The sequence below is a fragment of the Bubalus kerabau genome, chromosome X (genome assembly GCF_029407905.1).
Source record: "Bubalus kerabau isolate K-KA32 ecotype Philippines breed swamp buffalo chromosome X, PCC_UOA_SB_1v2, whole genome shotgun sequence".
NCBI classification, from domain to species: Eukaryota; Metazoa; Chordata; class Mammalia; order Artiodactyla; family Bovidae; genus Bubalus; species Bubalus kerabau.
The window spans coordinates 50,769,119-50,788,129 of record NC_073647.1 but is presented as its reverse complement, the minus strand read 5'-3'; the positions used below and the strand labels follow the sequence as shown (position 1 = coordinate 50,788,129).

Below are 19,011 nucleotides of genomic sequence, written 5' to 3'. Positions count from 1 at the left end.
CAAAAAAGCTAGAGAATTCCAAAAAAAAAAAAAAAAAAAAGCCCCATCTATTTCTTCTTTATTGACTATGCCAAAGCCTTTCACTGTGTTGATCACAATAAACTGTTGAAAATTCTGAAAGAAATGGGAATACCAGACCTCATGACCTGCCTGTTGAGAAATCTGTATGCAGGTCAGGAAGCAACAGTTAGAACTGGACATGGAAAAACAAACTGGGTTCAAATCGGGAAAGGAGTATGTCAAGGGTGTATATTGTAACCCTTCTTATTGAACTTATATGCAGACTACATCATGAGAAACACTGTGCTGAATGAAGCTAAATGTGAAATCAAGATAGATGAGAGAAATATCAATAACCAAAGATATACAGATGACACCACTCTCATGGCAGAAAGTGAAGAAGAACTAAAGAGCCTCCCTATGAAAGTGAAAGAGGAGAGTGAAAATGTTGACTCTAAACTCAACATTCAGAAAACTAAGATTATGGCATTTGGTCCCATCACTTCATGGAAAATAGATGGCGAATCATTGGAAACAGTGGCTGACTTTATTTTGGGGGGCTCCAAAATCACTGCAGATGGTGACTTCAGCCATGAAATTAAAAGACACTTACTCCTTGGAAGGAAAGTTATGACCAATCTAGCTGCTGCTGCTAAGTCTCTTCAGTTGTGTCTGACTCTGTGCGACCCCATAGATGGCAGCCCACTAGGCTCCTCTGTCCCTGGGATTCTCCAACCTAGACAGCATATTAAAAAGCAGAGACATTACTTTTCCAACAATGGTCTGTGTAGTCAGGCTATGGTTTTTCCAGTGGTCATGTATGCATGTGAGAGTTGGAATATAGAGAAAGCTGAACGCCAAAGAATTGAAGCTTTGTACTGTGGTGTTGGAGAAGACTCTTGAGAGTCCCTTGGGCTGCAAGGAGATCCAACCAGTCCATCCTAAAGGAGATCAGTCCTGAGTGTTCACTGGAAGGACTGATGTTGAAGCTGAAACTGCAATACTTTGGCCACCTGATGTGAAGATCTGAGTCATTTGAAAAGACCCTGATGCTGGGAAAGATTGAGGGCAGGAGGAGAAGGGGAAGACAGAGGATGAGATGGTTAGATGACATCACCGACTCAATGGGTAGGAGTTTGAGTAAATTCAGGTAGTTGGTGATGGACAGGGAGGCCTAGCATGCTGTGGAGCATTGAGTTGCAAAGAGTTGGACACAACTCAGCGACTGAACTGAACTGAAATTAAATGGAAAGATTTTCCATGTACATGGATTGGGAGACTTAATATTGTTAAGATGACAGTACTCACAAAGTGGTCTACAGACAATGCAATTGTCATCAAAATCTCAACAGCATTTTTTTTTTGCATAAATGGAAAAGCTCATCCAAAAATGCATAGGGAACTGCACGGAACCCCAACTTCCTGGTGCTTTGTTATTCTGCCCCTATCTTCAATACTATGAGGTCCTCCACGTCCCTCCAGGGAGCCTACCTCATTTACTCACAGCTATGTTTCGTCACTTACAAGCAAAGAGATCCAAGTCATGCAGACCTGCACAGGTGAGTTTCAAGCAACAGACTCAAGAAACGCAAGCTGTTTGGGGGTGATTTGCAATTACTTACTTGGTCAAGTTGCGAGAATGCCAAGTGACTCCCTTCACATTGCAGGGGAAGGGAGCAGAGAACCCAGCTGTTACCACTGAGTAAATGGGGCTGTGTGTTCTCTGAGGGCAAACTCTGGGGTTTGAGTAGAGGCTTCCATGAAGCCATCTTTAAGTGTGACTGCAGGACAGACAGTCACTTGTCATGGTCTTAGGTAACCTAGAGCCTGGGAGCCACAACTCCAATCTTGACTTTATCTCCTCCCCACCTAGAAGGAACCTTCCAGTTTCTCCCTGACCTTGCTGAAAGGGTCCCCTTAGTGCATGTAGCCAAAGTGTGGGGTGCCCAGAAAACTCAATTTGGAAAAGGATTCTTAGAGTTAGTAAGTTGCAATTTTGTAGTTGGATTCCATCCCAACTGTGTCTCTGTCATGAAAGTAAGAGCACAATTTAATATAGTGCTTTCCTCACAGTTGCCATGGGGATATCTGAGATTATTGAGAAGATTCAGAGAACCAGAGATCCATTCAAAATGTCACCCACCTAATAGTTCTGTAAGCTTTCCTTTCAGTATTGCAAAAGATTTCTTTTGTAAGAGTCTGTCTGTCTCTGTTTCTCTGTCTTTCTGTCTCTTAATTCTGCCCCCTACTTTCCCTACAGTTTTCTTCAGGTAGTTTCCTCAGAGAGGTCATCCTGGAATCATGCAACATATATTAACTGGTTGAACAAGTTTTCAAGAATAAGCCCAGATGGGAATTTAGAATTTGGTGAAAATGACATTTCACTTCAGTGGGGAGATATGGATTATTTAGGAAATGGTATTAGGACACCTGACCAACACTTTGGAGAGAAAATAATCCTAGATTTTGATGTCATTTCTCACAAAATACATAAATATTTGTCTCACCCAATAGATAAAAAATGTGAAGTCCTAGAAGTTGTTTTGAATGAAGGTTTTCATAATTTTATAAGGGGCAGGGCTGTTGGTTGGAAACAAAATTCAGAAAGTATAATGAAAAAAAAATCACTTAAACATATTTAAATTGTTCAAATTTGTACATAGTAAAGACCACATACAAAGATAAAATAAGAAAAGTGGAGAGAATGTATTTTCCAATTATGACAAATATTTGATATTTCAAACATGTGAAGAGCACTTATCCATCAGTATGAAAAATATTACTGTCCCAAATAGAACACTGGTAAACAGTATGAATGGGCAGTTCTCCAAGAAGAGATACCATTGGCCAAATGCCCTATGTATTCCGTTACATTATGGCGGATTCATGTCAATGTATGACAAAACCAATACAATATTGTAAAGTAAAATAAATAAATACAATCAAAAGGAAAGTGGAGTTGTATTGAGATGTGACTTGAGTGATTTCATGGGCAAAGATGTAAAAGACTGAATTTATTCTGCTTGCAGTGGGATGTATGAAAATGATCACTTTCATACACAATTAGTTAGGATGTGAATAGATGCAACATTTTGGGGGGAAATTTGTTAATATGTATCAAACTCTTTAAAGGGGCTTACTCTTTGACCCAACAATTCCTCTTCTAAAATATCTAGTACAGAAAAACAAGTATAGTAGAATATTCATTTTGGCATTGTTCATAATACTAAAAAATGAGAAACAGCAAGAAGGCCTATATATACATTTCTATATATCTATATGGTACTGGTTAAAATAGCCATGGTATTTAAATTTGTGGCTTTTCATACAGCCTGATGCCCATACCCTGTCTCCTGTGTGTTTTATAGAGAAGATTTAGAAGTACAAACAAGTGTAGGAAGGCATCTTAATAAAGTTCCTCCATGAAGGAGAGAAGGGTGCAAGGTGTAGCTGCAGTGGAGGTAAAAGCAGCCACCAATCGGCCTGCTCCCTCCATGGATGATGCAGAAATGGGAGGTCTCTAGAGCATGAAAGTCAGCTGAGCCAGTGGCCCCCAATGTCTGGGGTCTGGAGTACACTCTATGTCTCCCCAACCATAGGTTTGAAAGGTATCAGAATCCTACAATAAGAGGATGAAAGGTTTGCCAGAACCCTCCTCTACCCCTCAGGTGTCTGTCCTGGCACCTACCTGTTGAGTCCCCAGTGGCAAGTCTACTCGATTACAAGTCTTCTTGTGTCACCTGGGCTTGCCATGATGGGGTCCATGAGCCTGGTCAGAGGAGTCAGCTGCTCAGAGAGCCTGACTAACTCTGTCAGATGTCACAGACACAGCTGCACTTGGGACCTGTCACAGGAGAAAACCAGGGGTGCCTGACACCCTGTTGAGGCTCCTCTTGGGTGCATGGCCAGCGTTGCTTCAGACTTTATTCCATGCTGTGCTTTTTATGTGGCTGCCATCAGGGCCTTATTGCTGAGTTGGAGACTTGGAGGTTCAGCCTTGGCAAACCCTGGTCAAGGTCATCTGGAAGGCCCAGTTTGCCTGGCTGTGCAGGGAGCACAAGACTGCTCTTGCTCACAGTCCTGACACCCTGAAAGAGAACCCAAAGCCCCCCAACATGCCACAGGGTGATCAGGACTAGCTCAGCAGCCCCACCATATATATGGGCTTCTGTTCTCAGTGCCAGTCCCAACCTGCTCCTCTGTCAGGAAAGGGGGTTTGCTCAATCCCCAGTCCCTGAGGAAACATTGGCTGGCACTCCTGATGCCAGTTAAAACCCCTGCCCAGGAGGCTTCCTTGCTTTCCTTCCAAGCTCCTCATCACCGTGCCAAGAGTCTTCTGTTCTTGGAGCTCCTACAACACCCATAAGTCTCTCTCCTGTAGTGTGCCAGGAAGTGGCTGCTGTCCTACTCCAAGGCCTTCTTCACTTCATCAGTGCAGCAGGAAAAGACGGATAAAGGTTATCTTGATTCCAGGGCTGGAAACTGCCAAGACTCACATTCTCATAGCCAGATGTGTACCCAGCCTCTCTACCTGGTCTCAGGGCTACCGGTGGAAACAAGCTGTCCTTTTCACCCACCTCTCACCAGGAGGATTCTGAGAAGGAACTCAGAAGCACACTGGAGCCTTGATCCACTGAAGCAGGAGAGCAAAATCTGTGGGCATGATGCAGGTGAAGGTAGCAAGGAGAGATCGGGAGTGCTGTTGGAAGAATGAAAACCAAGGAGCTTCAAGGACTCCTAGGACCTTGTGAGGACAATTCTCAGAAGTACTTGTTAGAGACAAATGATGTAATTGCCCTTGGGAAGGAGCAATGTTTTCCTGTTTCCAGTGTGCTCCTCCCAACCCACAGGGAAGGCAGAGATTTAAAATGAACTATATTTAGAAAAGGTGTTTCCCATTGTAAGCACTGGTTTGGAAAGTCACTGAGAGACCCCTTGGGGCAGGCCCATCCTTTACCATCCAACAAAGAGAGAAAACATCCCTTATCCAGTGCAAACAGCCTTTCTTTGGTAGGTGGTGAAAGTGAAAGTGGAGTCGCTCAGTTGTGTCCTACTCTTTGTGACCCCATGGACTGTATAGTCCATGGAAATCTCCAGGCCAGAATATTGGAGTGGGTAGCCTTTTCCCTTCTCCAGCGGATCTTCCCAACCCAGGAATCGAACTGGAGTCTCCTGCATTGCAGGTGGATTCTTTACCAACTGAGCTATGAGGGAAAACTGTATGTCTCCACAAAAATTTGGACACAAATGTTCATAGTGCTTTTATTCAAAGTACATATTCAGACACACAAGACTATATATTGAATGATACATTTATATAAAATGCAAACACATCTAGAGTGAAACATATCTAGGTTGCTGCAGGTTGGGTATGATGGGAAAGGACAACCACAGGGATGATGAGAACATGCTGTATGTTACTCTGGTGCTGGTTTCATGGGCAGATGTGCTTTTCTGAAATCACCAAGGAATACACTTTAAATAGATGCAGTTTGTTGTATGTTCAGTATTCCTAGCCTGGTTGATAAAGCAGCTGCTTCCCACAGGACTTTGGGAGGTGGACGACAGGCTGTCCAAGGCTGAAGTGTTGGAGGAAGTGATGGAAAGAATCAAAATATTGGGGATGTGTTAATGGTCTTTCTAGTTTCAGAGATCCCTTACAAAAGACAGGGGAACTCGGGCTACAGTGGGGGGTCTCCAAGCAGAGCTGGGAAGGACTGCAGTTCTTCTAACAGTGATGCTCTTCTCAACTGTGATGCCTGAGACCTGAAACCTTTGGTGATTGAGAGCCCAATAAATCAGAACCCTACAGGTGGAGAAAGCTAACTGCTTCTGAAGGTTGAATGCCAGCAATTTGAAATGGTGGCTTGGAATCAGCCTCCTGAGGAGGAGATGAGACTATGCAAGCCAGTCAAGCAGTGCAGGCCAACTTAAACATGTTTCATCTGCATCTAAGCACAGTTTCAGATGGCCTCAAGACAGCTCCTGGTCATTGTCAGAGAGGGGCACAGGCCAGTACAGAGACAAGTAAACAAAAGGCTTCAGGCTTAAGAACTCTCTAGATTCCCTGATAGCTCAGTAGGTAAAGAATCCACCTGCAATGCAGGAGACCCTGGTTCAATTCCTGGGTAGGGAAGATCTGCTGGAGAAGGGATAGGCTACCCACTCCAGTATCCTTGGCCTTGCCTGGTGGCTCAGCTGGTAAAGAATCTGCATGCAGTGTAGGAGACCTGGGTTCGATCCTGGGGTTGGGAAGATCCCCTGGAGAAGGGAAAGGCTACCCACTCCAGTATTCTGGCCTGGAGAATTGCATGGACTCTATAGTCCATGAGGTTGCAAAGAGCTGGACACGACTGAGGGACTTTCACTCAAGACAGTTGATGGTCTTTGTCAGAGAGGGGCACAGGCCAGCATGGAGACCAGTAAACAAAATGCTTCAGACTTGAGAACTGTCTAAATTAGCTGTCTAATTGTGTGTGAACTGGATGAAAGCCAACCCATTGGTAAATGGAAGTATATTGCCAAAGAAACTGCAAGCTGGGCCTACAAAGCCAGTGACTGATCAGACCCTAAAGTACCCACCCTGCTTCACCAGCATTGGGTGGCCTCCCAGAAGGGTGAACCCTCAGAGTCTCACTTAAGGAGTGACTCCAGGAGGTAGATGGGTAAGGAGAGACCTCTAGATAACAAAGCCAGTGGCTACAGAGGACAATGTGAGGACACGTGAGCCTTCTCCAGAGGTCTGATCATCTGTCTGATGATCTGACATCAGTGGCTGTCTGATGGGCCAACCAAGGACCTTGCCCCATTGCTGGGGGAGACTGCTTGTGTTCTTCCTAACCAGGGGGCTTCGTCTGATGCTATGAACCAGAGACTGTATGTCCTCCGTTCTCTCCAACTAGTTGACTTCAGATCACCTTCCTGTATGGAGTCTCCCCTTCTTTCTTTTGGAAATAAATGTCTTTTAAGTTTTACTTGTGCACATTACTATTCAGCTAGAGATAGATCCGGAGAAGGCAGTGGCACCCCGCTCCAGTACTCTTGCCTGGAAAATTCCATGGACGGAGGAGCATTTTAGGCTCCAGCCCATGGGGTCGCTAAGAGTCGGGCACGACTCAGCGACTTCACTTTCACTTTTCACTTCTATGCATTGGAGAAGGAAATGGCAACCCACTCCAGTATTCTTGCCTGGAGAATCCCAGGGACAGAGGAGCCTAGTGGGCTGCCGTCTATGGGGTCGCACAGAGTTGGACACAAGTGAAGCGACGCAGCAGCAGCAGAGATAAATCCAGATTCCCTTGTCCCTAGATGTCATTAGGTGTGACTGGCTTCCTGGGTGTGCGACCTTTTCCCATGGCCCTGTTGTCAGGACACGCCCCTCCCCCCCCACCCCACCATGCTTGATACAGTGCTCACCATTGCTGTTTGAAACAATCATATTTCAACTAGTGTTATGTAAGTGAAGTATGATGGGACAGTGGAGTCTGAGCAAAGGAGATGCACTGTGGTTGGCACACAGGTGCAGGGGCTCAGGCCCACAGGCATGGGAACATTGGGCAGTCTGAGGTGATGTGGGCCCTGATGGGGGACAGAGTGGGACCTGGACCCAGACTAGTCTTGGTGGCAGTGGCTGGAGCATGGAAGATATGGACACTCTGACCATCCATTTCTAACCACCTGTGGGCAATCACTGACTCACTGAACATGAGTTTGAGCAAGCCCCAGGAGACGGTGAAGGACAGGGAAGCCTGGCATGCTGTAGTCCACAGGGTTGCAAAGAGTTAGGCACGACTGAGTGACTGAACTGAACTGCAGGCAGTTCCCTAAAGTTGGCTCAGAGTCAGCAGAATGGATTCCTGTCCCCACTTTTGCTCTGCATCTTGCTGTGCTGTGACTTCTGCCTCCACCCTCTACTGAACTAAAGAACAAGAAGTGATGGGTAAGGATCAAAGAGGAAACGATGATGACACAGTGGTGCTGGCTAAGATGTTGGAGTACCAATGGCAGATAATGAATCCAGAAAAAGGACTGGGCTTCCCTGGTGGCTTAGACGGTAAAGCACCTGCCTGCAAGGTGGGAGACCTGGGTTCAATCCCTGGGTCAGGAAGATCTCTTGGAGAAGGAAATGGCAACCCACTCCAGTACTCTTGCCTGGAAAATTCCATGGATGGAGAAGCTGGGTAGGCTACAGTCCATCGGTTTGCAGAGTCGAACACGACTGAGCAACTTCCCTGGGAAGGGGGAAAGTCAACTGTGTTGTGTAGCAGCTGCTCAAATGACCACAGAGGAGAGGGGAGAACAGGAAGGTAGATCCAAGTGCAGAGAGAGGAGTGTGGCTGGGCTCTGGAAGAAGGCAGTTGGTTCCTGCTGAGAGGGAGGTAGGGACACCACAAGGTCCAGAAAAGAGGGAGGAGAACAGTGTGGTGCACATAGGAGCAGAGCCACACACCAATCAGACCCAGGCCACTAGGGCCCACCCAGGCTTCCCCACAGAAAGGAGGCAGACCACCAAATCTGTCAAGTACTTTAATTCAAAACTGCAGCAAATGAGGGGCAAAAGCTGTGCTAACCCTCAGGAAAGAGGGACACCCTGGTAGGGCAGCAGGGCAGGGCCTTCTGATGAGAAGTGGGCAAGGAGAACAAGGGACCCAGTGTGGAGCTTCTGGATTCAAGAAGCACCAGCTGCTTTCATGTGGGGGATGCTGTGTTCAGCCTGTGAAAGGGAGCAGAGTCACGGTGGAGCTCCCAGCCCACTCACACGAAGATTGGGCAAGGAGAGAACATGTCTCACTCACTTCAAAGGGTCTGGAACTTGTCAATGAAGCGCTGCAAGACCACTGAAACAGAGAAAGGCATACCTAGGCATTCCAGGCACAGGGATTCAGAAACCCCCTCTTTCTCATGGGACAAACCTAACCCTGAAACTGGACCCTCCCCCAAACCTAGTGATATCCAGCCCTGTGACTAACTCATCCACCCATCACTCAGGTTAAAAATAGACATGTTTTTCCAAATGAGAACAAGATGTGCAAGTAGTTCTCAAACTCCAGAGTGTATCAGAATCATTCAGATCCTAGGAAAACATGTCTACTCTCTGACTACCAGCAGTTAGAGAAAATAAATGTGGTATCTCTAAATTAACTAAAATAAGATCTCTAGGACTTGTTGGCAAAGTGCACATGTGGTTCAAACAATATATGTCTTAATGGAGAGATAGGTAGATAGGTAGGCAGAAAGAGGTGAAAATGCACAGAAGGCTCCAGGGCCAGGTCTGGCAGAGTCTCCTTCCACAAGAATGTTGATCCCTGGGTAGCAGCCTATACCCCCAGTCCCCCACCCCAACTACACATTCTGCACTAGGATGCCCTGGTCTCCCTCTGCCCAGGCAGAGGCCACTCATACCAAGTTGATCTTTAAGGTTGTCAATTTCTCTCTCCAGCACAGGACACTAGCCCAGCAGACAGGGGATAAAGAAATTGTTAGTATGGTCTCACCCTTTTGCCCTTCATCCCCAGCTCCCTCCCTGGTACTGACCCCACATCCCAAAGCCCATGGTTACATTAGAATGAGTCCTCCAGTGGAAAGGAAGTAGTCTCCCACCTTGGAGGTGAGGCGGGGACAAGATAAGTGTGTTTAACCCGGACACCGATCCTGCTGCCTAGACAAGAAAGCATTACTTGAGGGCAGTTGTGTGCTCCAGGTGGTGGCTGCTTCATTTCCTCTCGGGACAGACGAAGTGGCCTCCAGAAAACTAAAAGAGAATATAAAATCCAACTCCCAAGCTCAGAAGACAAGCAGGAAGGGCGTAGCAGTGTATGCAGCAAGGCAGTACCCCCATCCGTGGTCAAGCTGTCCCTGCTCTGCTCAGCAGCTCTGGGCCTGCCTTCCAAGGAGCCCTGGCTTCAAGCCAGCCCTGTCTTCACTGTCTCCTATGGGAGAACTGTTGGGGTAGGCAGAGAGGTCTGGGAACCAGGCTGGGGTCCTGGGAGTGTCTGAGAAGAGTTCTCCTGTGTCCTAGAAACCAAACTTTGGAGACTCACCTGAAGGTGGGGATGCTCTGGGCTTGACACTTCCCTGTGCCATGGCCAAAAGCAGTGAATTTCCTGGAACTTGAGAGGTCTTGGTATCCAGGTCCCGAGTGTTGTATCCTCCATGATGTTTGGATGGGCAAGATAGCTAAAACACACATTCCTGACTCATTAGGGGGGGGTGTGTGGGGGGGCAGCACAAAGTAGGGAATAGATAAGAAGTAAAAACCTAAACTCTTGAGAACTTGTGTGTCTGTGTGTGTGTAGGGGCATGGTGAGGTAGGGAATAGTTAAGAAGGAAAAACCTAAACTCTTAAGAACTGTGTGTGTGTGTATGTGTGTGTAGGGGCAGGGTGAGGTAGGGAATAGATAAGAAGTGAAAACCTAAACTCTTGAGAACGTGTGTGTGTGTGTGTGTGTGCATGTGTGTGTGTAGGGGCACGGTGAGGTAGGGAATAGATAAGAAGTGAAAACCTAAACTCTTGAGAACTTGTGTGTGTCTGTGTGTGTGTGTGTGTGTATATGTGTGTGTGTGTGTAGGGGCACGGTGAGGTAGGGAATATTTAAGAAGGAAAAACCTAAACTCTTGAGAACTGTGTGTGTGTGTGTGTGTGTGTAGGAGCAGGGCGAGGTAGGGAACAGATAAGTAAAAAGCTAAACTCTTGAGAATGCTCTCCAGAAGTCAGCCAGGGTGAGCAGTGGGGCTCTGAGAAAGCTCAGGGCCACTGCAAGGAAGGCAGCAGGAACCAGGAGCCGCCCAACATTTGAGGGATTAGTCAGTGCTCACTGGCTGCCAGCTCCCCCTCCACCAGCCCCACTGGGCATCCTAATGACAATTTCAAAGAGCAAAAGATCCCCTGCAAGCTTCAGGGTGGAGTGCGTGAAGGGGAAGGGGAGGGGAAGGACGCGTACTCACTTGGCGCTTTGGGACAGGCTCTTTGCCTCGGTTGCCATCTCCTTGGGCCATCCCAGTCGGAGTCCCTGGTCCTGCTGGCCCCTGGTGGCTTCCCGGTGTTTTGCTTGGGCTGTCTGGCCCCCGGAGGAACCAAGGAATACTTAGTTCTTCCAAGGACTGGCAGGCCCAAGATGGGAGGGAAGCTGTCTAGTGCCAGGGGACCCCCTGAGAGGCAGGCCTGGGGCTTTCTCCCCAGGACGACTTTGGAGATGGCGCCACCCGGCGATTTCTCCTGAGGGCCCTTCTTCCATGGGGTGACCTGGGGCAGGTGGCCGGGCCTGCCCCCTCGATTCCCGCTGCCCACGCTCGGCACTTTCTTAGATGGCTTGTTGGAAGAAGAGATGTTGAACTCTCTTGTGAACTGCCTCTGCATGGTGGCAGCTATTGCGTGTTGAATGGAGCACAGGTAAGTGCCCCCCCTGCTGAGGGCAGCCTGTCGGGGCCTGCCTCCAGAAGCATCCAAGCCCCCGGACTTGAGCTGGCCTCCTTCTTTGCAGAAGATGCCCACCTTCATGTGCGGTGTCTCCTGGAACTTGTCCGAGGACAGGTCGGAGGGCTCCAGGTCGGAGGGCGGCCAGTCCAGTGAAGTCAGCCCCTGGAGACCCAGAGCCATGTTCTAGCAATCGCTATCCTAGACCTCCCCGGTCCCCAGGCCTCATCCCCCAACCTCCAGACGGCTGTGCCCTCACCACCTTGGAGTGCCCTCATCCAGGGCACTCTACCCAGGCCACGGTCGCCTGCACCACCCTGGGGACTCCACTAAGTGGGTCCCGTCCCCACCGCTGCCCTCCCTGTGCCCTGGGGCAAGACCTGTTCACAGTCAGACATACCTCATCATCGTCAGACGAGCTCATTTCTCAACAGAGCAGACTCCACAACCCTCACAGCCCTAGGTGCTAGAAGCCCTTGGAATGGGAGCCAAGACCCTACTCCTAGCAGCAGGGTGCATGTGTGCCACAGCCCACCAATCAGCGTGTGCCGGGTGCCCGTTTTTTGAGGGCTCCCGCCAATGAGGACGGAGGGCACGTGGTTCCTGCAGGATCAGCTGTTTAAGAGGTGGTTGTGGGGAAGGGGGGCCGAATTATAGGTTCCAGGCTCTGGCCCCACCTCTTCCGGTTCCTCAGTCTCAAGCCTTAGTTTCGGGTTCTTAAAACTGGGAAGTGGCAGCCCGTCCCTTTTGGCTTGTGGTGACTAAATGCACTGATGACTGTGAAGCCTGCTGGGGCAGAGAATAGTTGCAAACTCTCATTCCCAAATGTAGCTAACAACCCGCTCGATGAAGGAGCAGAGGACTCAAATAGGCAAAAAGCAGCGTTGGAAAGCTCTTCTGTGACAGGGCAGACAGGAAATAGTTTGTACTCTGTAGGCTAAGTGATCCATTGCAATTTGCCTGGCCTGCAGACTTGTGGAAGGACAGCTGCCCTAACCAATATGTAAACTAATCTGCTCTGATACCGTTTACTGGCAGGCTGCATTCGGGTCATAGGCCATAGTTTCCTGATCCCTGACTTAATCCAAATGGGAAGGAATTCTAATGCTCACCATCAATAATTGGGAGATGCATACTCAAACCACAAATCATTTTTTCTCATCAGATTTGCCAAATTTACCAAGGTCATGAAGAAACCAGTGGCTGTGTGCACTGCTGGAGGGGGGCATATATTAAATTTTGGAGGGACACTTGGCGTGGTTATCTGGCAGAATCTGTGCTAGCAAAGTGGGCAACATTCACTTCTGCTTCTGGTACTGCTCTTAAAGCCATACACCCCCTCCGGAGATTGAGCAGCGAGCTGGAGAGCGAGTGAGGGAGCCTAGCCGCCTGCCCGCCTGCCTGCCTGCCTACGCCTCCCCTCTGTAAGCAGGAGCCAGGGCCGCGGCCCTGCAGTAGCCCCAGTCCCTCCCTCGTCGTCAGGCCACAAGGGCAGCGCGTGAGCCAGGGGGAGGGACAGCGAGTGAGCGACAGAGCGCCGGAAGGAAGCGGCCAGATTGTTGGAGAGCCCACGCCTGTGGCTTTAAGGGAAAGCTGCTGACTGCCCCCTGCGCCTTCCCCTCTCTCCCCCTCCCCGCTCCGCACCCACCCTGACCGCGGAGCAGCACCAGATCAGAGCCTGCGGCCAAAGTCAGTACCAAGGAGCTCAAATCCAAACGCGATGGGGCCCCCGAGATTTCAGAAAAAGAACAGCAAGAAGCAATTGAACACACTGATGAAGTACAAAATGAAATAGAGACATAATGAATTTAATACTTTTGAAAGTAGGACAGAAATATTACCAACTCTGCCAAACCTTTTTTTTTTTTTTTTCCAGAAGAGGTTGGAATTGATCGCCCAAATCCCAAATTTTGGGGTGACGTTTGTTAACCATACACAAGTGTCTTCTCTGCTTGGGGAGGAGGATGAAGAGGCGCTGCATTATTTGACAAGAGTTGAATTGACAGAATTTGAAGACATTACATCAGGTTACAGAATAGATTTTTTATTTGGATGAAAACTCTTACTTGGAAAATAAAATTCTCTCCAAAGAATTTCATCTGAATGAGAGTGGTGATCCATCTTCAAAGTCCACTGAAATCAACTGAAAATCTGGAAAGGATTTGACAAAATGATCAAGTCAAACAGAATAAAGCCAGCAGGAACAGATAGCATGAGGAACCAGAAAGCTTTTTCACCTGGTTTACTGATCATTCTGATGCAGGTGCAGATGAGTTAGGAGAAGTCATCAAAGATGATATTTGGCCAAATCCATTACAGTACTACTTGGTTCCTGACATGGATGACAAGGAAGGGGAAGGAGAAGAAGATGACGACGATGATGAAGAGAAAGAAGGATTGGAAGGTACTGGTGAAGAAGGGGATGAGGATGAAGGTGAAGAAGATGAAGATGATGATGAAGGAGAGGAAGGAGAGGAAGATAGCTAATGGAACACTGATGGATTCCAACCTTTTTAAATTTTCTCCAGTCCCTAGGAGCAAGTTTCAGTCTTTTTTTTTTTTTTTTTTTTTCTCCTCTTGTGCTCAGTTGCCCTGTTTTTGAGGTCTCTTTTTTCCTTTATACCATGGTTCGAAACTTATTTGAGGGAGGAAATACCTTGAGCAGAATTCAGTGGGGAAATAATCTCTACCCCTTTCTGTTCCAAATTCATTGTTATCCCTTATTATCTTAAGAAAAAATGTATAGAATCAACACCACCATGTTCTGTGGGAAAAAAAGAAAAACCTGCTTCCCTAGCTCTGCTGGAAGCAGGAGGGTGCTAGGCCTCTGTATAGTTGTGCATAGAATTCTAGCTTTTTCCTCCTTTCTCTGTATATTGGGCTCAGAGGTTACACTGTGTCTCTATGTGAATATGGACAGTTAGCATTTGCCAACATGTATCTACTTTCTTTTGTTTAAAAAAAGAAAAAAACTTTAAAAATGGGGTTATAGAAGGTCAGCAAAGTGTGGGTTTGAGGTGTTTGGGTGGGATAAGTGGGCATTTTGACAACATGGCTTCTCCTTTGGTATGTTTACTTGTGATGTTTAATGGACATCCTTGCAGTTTAAGATGACACTTTTAAAATAAAATTATCTCCTAACAAGGACCTGAGCCCTGCCACTCAATGGGAGAATCAGCAGAACCTGTTGGATCTTATTTGCAATTGACATTCTCTGTTGTAATTTTGTTCCTGTTTATTTTAAAATTTTTGTTTCACTGGAAAGGAAAGATCATGCTCAGTTTTAAACAGCCTCCCTTTCTCTAATTCCCCCTTAACACGTCTGCGGGACACACAACCCGTCCCCTCCCCTTTCTTTCTGCCAAGGTTTATAGAAGCCCGAGAGTCTGAGGACCGAGTCTGGCCTCTGGGCAAGAAGCCAGCAGTCACGTGCTTTAAAGCTGCATCCTGCATCCCAGTGCCCTTCCCAGCTCCCCCAGCCAGCCACTCCCCGCCCCATCTTTGACTGTAACATGTCCAGGGGTTCTGCCTGCTCCACAGCACCACTAGCTTCCCTGCTCCAACTCCAAATGCTGTTTGTTCCCCCGAGGTATTTGCATCCAGCCTGGCTGGGTGAGCACCAGTCAGCAGGGCTTTCCCCCTTAGTCCGCAGTCATTTGGCTTCCCCAACCACCACTAAGCCCCTGACAGGAACCACAGCCTCTCCTCAGAGGGTTCCAGAAGGAGATCCTTCAGTCAGCCCAGCCCTTTCCAGTTTTGATTCACTCAAAAGTGACTGCACTCAAACTCTGTTAAGAACCTGGAATGAGTTTATTTGCACCCAGCCCTTCCCAGACAACACAACTGCTGAAGAAAATAGCATAAATGTCCCTCTCTGTAATTCTGAGTACCCTACAGATGCAGAAGGGAGAATAAACCTAAGTATTAGTACCAGCGTAGTGTCTTATGGAATTGTTATGAGGTGTCTCGCATCTCCTCTGTAATTTCCCTGAGGATGCCACACCATCCCAACAAGGCAGGGTCAGTAGCAGGTGTAAGCATCCTGTGTCGTAAACTGCCAGACTGAGTGGTTCAAGAATCAGTGTTTTTAGTTTGGCTTTGAGGAATCTTCCAGTCTATTTATTTGGTGAATTTGATGATGATGAGTTTCAATCTGTATTTTTCATATGTCTCCTAGTAAGACGAGGAGGTGAGACTGTCAGTTGGAGAAGAGAAAAGAGATGTTGTGCCTTGGAAGGTCCCTAACTTTGCCTCTAAGGATTTGATATTTGAAACTTCTAGCCCGGATTTGTATAATGGGGCCTCTCTGATAATGTCTTTGGGAACCCCTTTGAAGTTGAGAGCCCTCCTTTGTCAGGGCCATGAGGCACACTGGACTTTGGTGTTAGACCAGTGAGAAAGTGAGCGCTGGCAGTGACTGTCAATGATCCATGGCTAGCATGCCATTTCTCTGCCCTTCCTTTGCAGTAATCCATGGCTGTGTACTGAATAGTATTCCCTGCTACAGCTGGACTGGACTCCTCTTAGCCTTTTAAGCCAAGGTTCCTATTGTAACTGACAGCTTTCCTTTGAGGTGCCAGGCAGCCGGGTCCCCGGCCCCTGCCATGTTCTTCCACTTCAAGCCCCACCTCTTCTTTCTAGTTCTGCCTCACAGTCCCAGTGGAAATGACCATGACCTTCTTTTTTAGTTTTGAGATTTTTATTTTTTGGTCACTTGCTTTGAAAAAACACAATCAAACAAGGCTATGCCAAATTTTCAGGCCTTTTTGAAGTATTGAGAATGGGGAGGGGGTGTTCTCTTTTCAATAATAGATAATAACAAGAAGCAAAAAGTAGAAACAACGGAAAGCAAATGAATGCACACACTTTATCTTTTCTTGTTGGCAAAGCAAGAGGGCAGTTTTGAGATATATTGTTTGGTGAGTCACTGATTGGTGAGTGACCAGAAGCAAGTATGAAGGTGATGCTGCCAAAGCAGAAGCTAGTTTCTTAAGAAAATCCAAGTCACACAGTGGAGCATTTTAGGAGACCCTATGCTTGGAGATTTAAAAGCCAAAAAAAAAAAAAAAAGCTTGGATCCGCAGCTTGGCTCAGGGAGATGCTAAGTAAAGGTTGTCAAGTCTCCATGGGAAAGGCTTCTTATTTGCAGCTTTGACCAGTTTCACAGCTGCTTCCCAAGAATCCCAAACTTAAACAACTAAGGGTCTCCATCCCGCCCCCCCAGTAATTATTTGCATCACAAATAGGAGGTCCCCTCATTTACATTTATTTACAGATTAACTACTTGAGGTTTGAGTGGTTCTGAAAACTTCAAAAGGTATTAGAGCCACCCAGCTTTTGAGACACCTGCAGAGACTGGGCAGGAATTTTGTATGAAAGGAGACATTTGGGTCCAGAAGACAGGTAGGACCCACTTATTGTAAGAGGAAATCGAGGCGCAGAGAAATGAAGGGACTTTGCCAGAGGTCCCGGGGCTGTTTCGTGGCAAAAATCAGGCTAAATTCAGTATCTTCTGAGACCCGATCCTTTTCACAAATGGATTCAATCTGTTCATGTTCATTCTTGGAGACAAGTCTTTTGATGTTCAGGAGAAAATGAATAGTTAGTATTAGAGCGCCTTTGAGGTTTTTATCCCATAGAAAAATATTCGAGGATGGGGTGGGCAGGGATGGGCAAAGCAGAAGACTCTAGTCCCGCCCCTGAACTGGGTGCTTCTGCTGACGATAAGAGTCATGGACACCTGTTAGCTGCTCAGCTTCCCTGGGAGTCTGGAATGAGGCATGTGAGTGCGGAAGTTTAACAGGTGCCAGAGATGACCCTTGTCATCAAAGAAGTTTGGTAAACAAAAATCTAACTTGTGCATGAACATGAAACCTTTATAAAGTCAACCAAGGCTATGTAAAATAATTAAAATGCCTATTTTATCGGGTAGCTTGTCTCACTGTAAACAGAAAGATTTTTTTTCCTCCTTCAGTGAAAAGATTTTTTATTGAGTGTAATTGTTACTATTAAAAAAAAATTACCCTAATACTCTGTTTACTTCTGGTGAAACAAAACCAGTCATTAGAAATGGTCTGTGTCCTGCCCCACCCCTACCCTAGACTGAAATGGTTTTCCTGAAAAATCCCCACATGTACCCACACACACACACGCCTCATTTCTCTTAAGCCAAGAAGTTTGCTTTTCCTAGATGCAGGATAGATCACTTTTGGTTTCGTTTATGTTGTTTTTTTGTTTTAATCCTTTGGCATTCACATGTGGCTGTCAATATGTGCTTTTTTTTAATTAAAACAAGAAGCTTGAAAAAAAAGTATACAAGTTTCTTTGTTACAATAAAACTAAATGTGTACACACACACACACACACACACACACACACACACACACACACAAAGCCATACATAAGTATCAACTAAGCCATGAAACAATCCTATGATTGAACGATGTACTATTATGTCCTTCTATAGGTGAGTAAACAGACAGGAAACTGAGAGGGTCTGCAACTGCTCAGGGTCATTCAGCTTGTGGGGTCATAAGCAACAAGACTGACCTCAAACTAAAAGTATTACAACTGAAAATGGCCATTCTCTCTATAACTCACTGCCTGGCACATCTAGAGAAACACTGGTATCTCATGTGTATAAGGACACATGCCCAAGGATGTTAGTGATAGGAAAAACTAGGAATAATCTAAATTCCCATCAGTAAGTAAATGGATAAATGCAGTGGGTCATAGTCATCTAGTAGGTTAAAATGCAGGGAATGACACTGTTAAGTTGATTTCAAAAAGCATCCTGATGACTATAAGCAAAATGCAGAACAGGACATAGAGTAAGCTACAGTTTGTAAACTCCCCTCTCTGCGCACAAGTCCTGCATGTTGTTTGTGTGTGTGTGTGTGTGTGTGTGTGTGTGTATACATAACTAAAAGTATTTTGTAAAAGTCTGCAAGGACACACAGCAAACATCTACCACTGGCTGGGGGACAGAAGGGGATGAAGTGGGGTGAAAATGTCAATGGTTTATCATGTTTTTCTCTGCACTTTCTGGTTCCAAGCTTCCCAGAGCTGAGTGCCCTGACATCAGAGGAATGGCTCCTTCCTGGGATTCTGTAAGACCTTTGACTGTCAACAATTTCCCATCTCCTAAGGGCCTTCCCTCTTCCTCACCTCCCTTCCTCTCTTTTGCATTCAGACTCCTCTGTGTAACATGGCCTCTCCCCGACACACCCTATTCTGGATGATTTCTTAGAAAAGAAGCCTGGACTGTGTGAACACCTCTTAACCCACCATTATCTGATTCCCCTGAGGCTATACCTAGAAGCTTATCCTACAAAAGAAGGTTACAAAATAAGGTTACACAGCAGAGCAGATTGGGTACATCAGAAATTCACACCATCCTATGTCAGGCAGACCCTGGCAGGGCCTGCCCATCTCTGCTTAAGTCCTCTCGGAGCCCCACAATGACACTGATGTCAAACACATTGAAAGGGTTAAGGAAGGATAGAGCAAAGACTCATGTAACACCAGCACCCATCTTAAAAACATTAATGATCACTGTTTTCATTCCCTCCTTCCTTCCCCCTTGGAGAGAATCCTCA

General features: G+C 46.7%; 1 pseudogene; it reads left to right on the top strand.

Moving 5' to 3' along the window:
* Positions 1–11,992: 11,992 nt before the first annotated feature.
* Positions 11,993–13,900, top strand: LOC129640013 (protein SET-like; annotated as a pseudogene).
* The last annotated feature ends 5,111 nt before the right edge of the window (positions 13,901–19,011 follow it).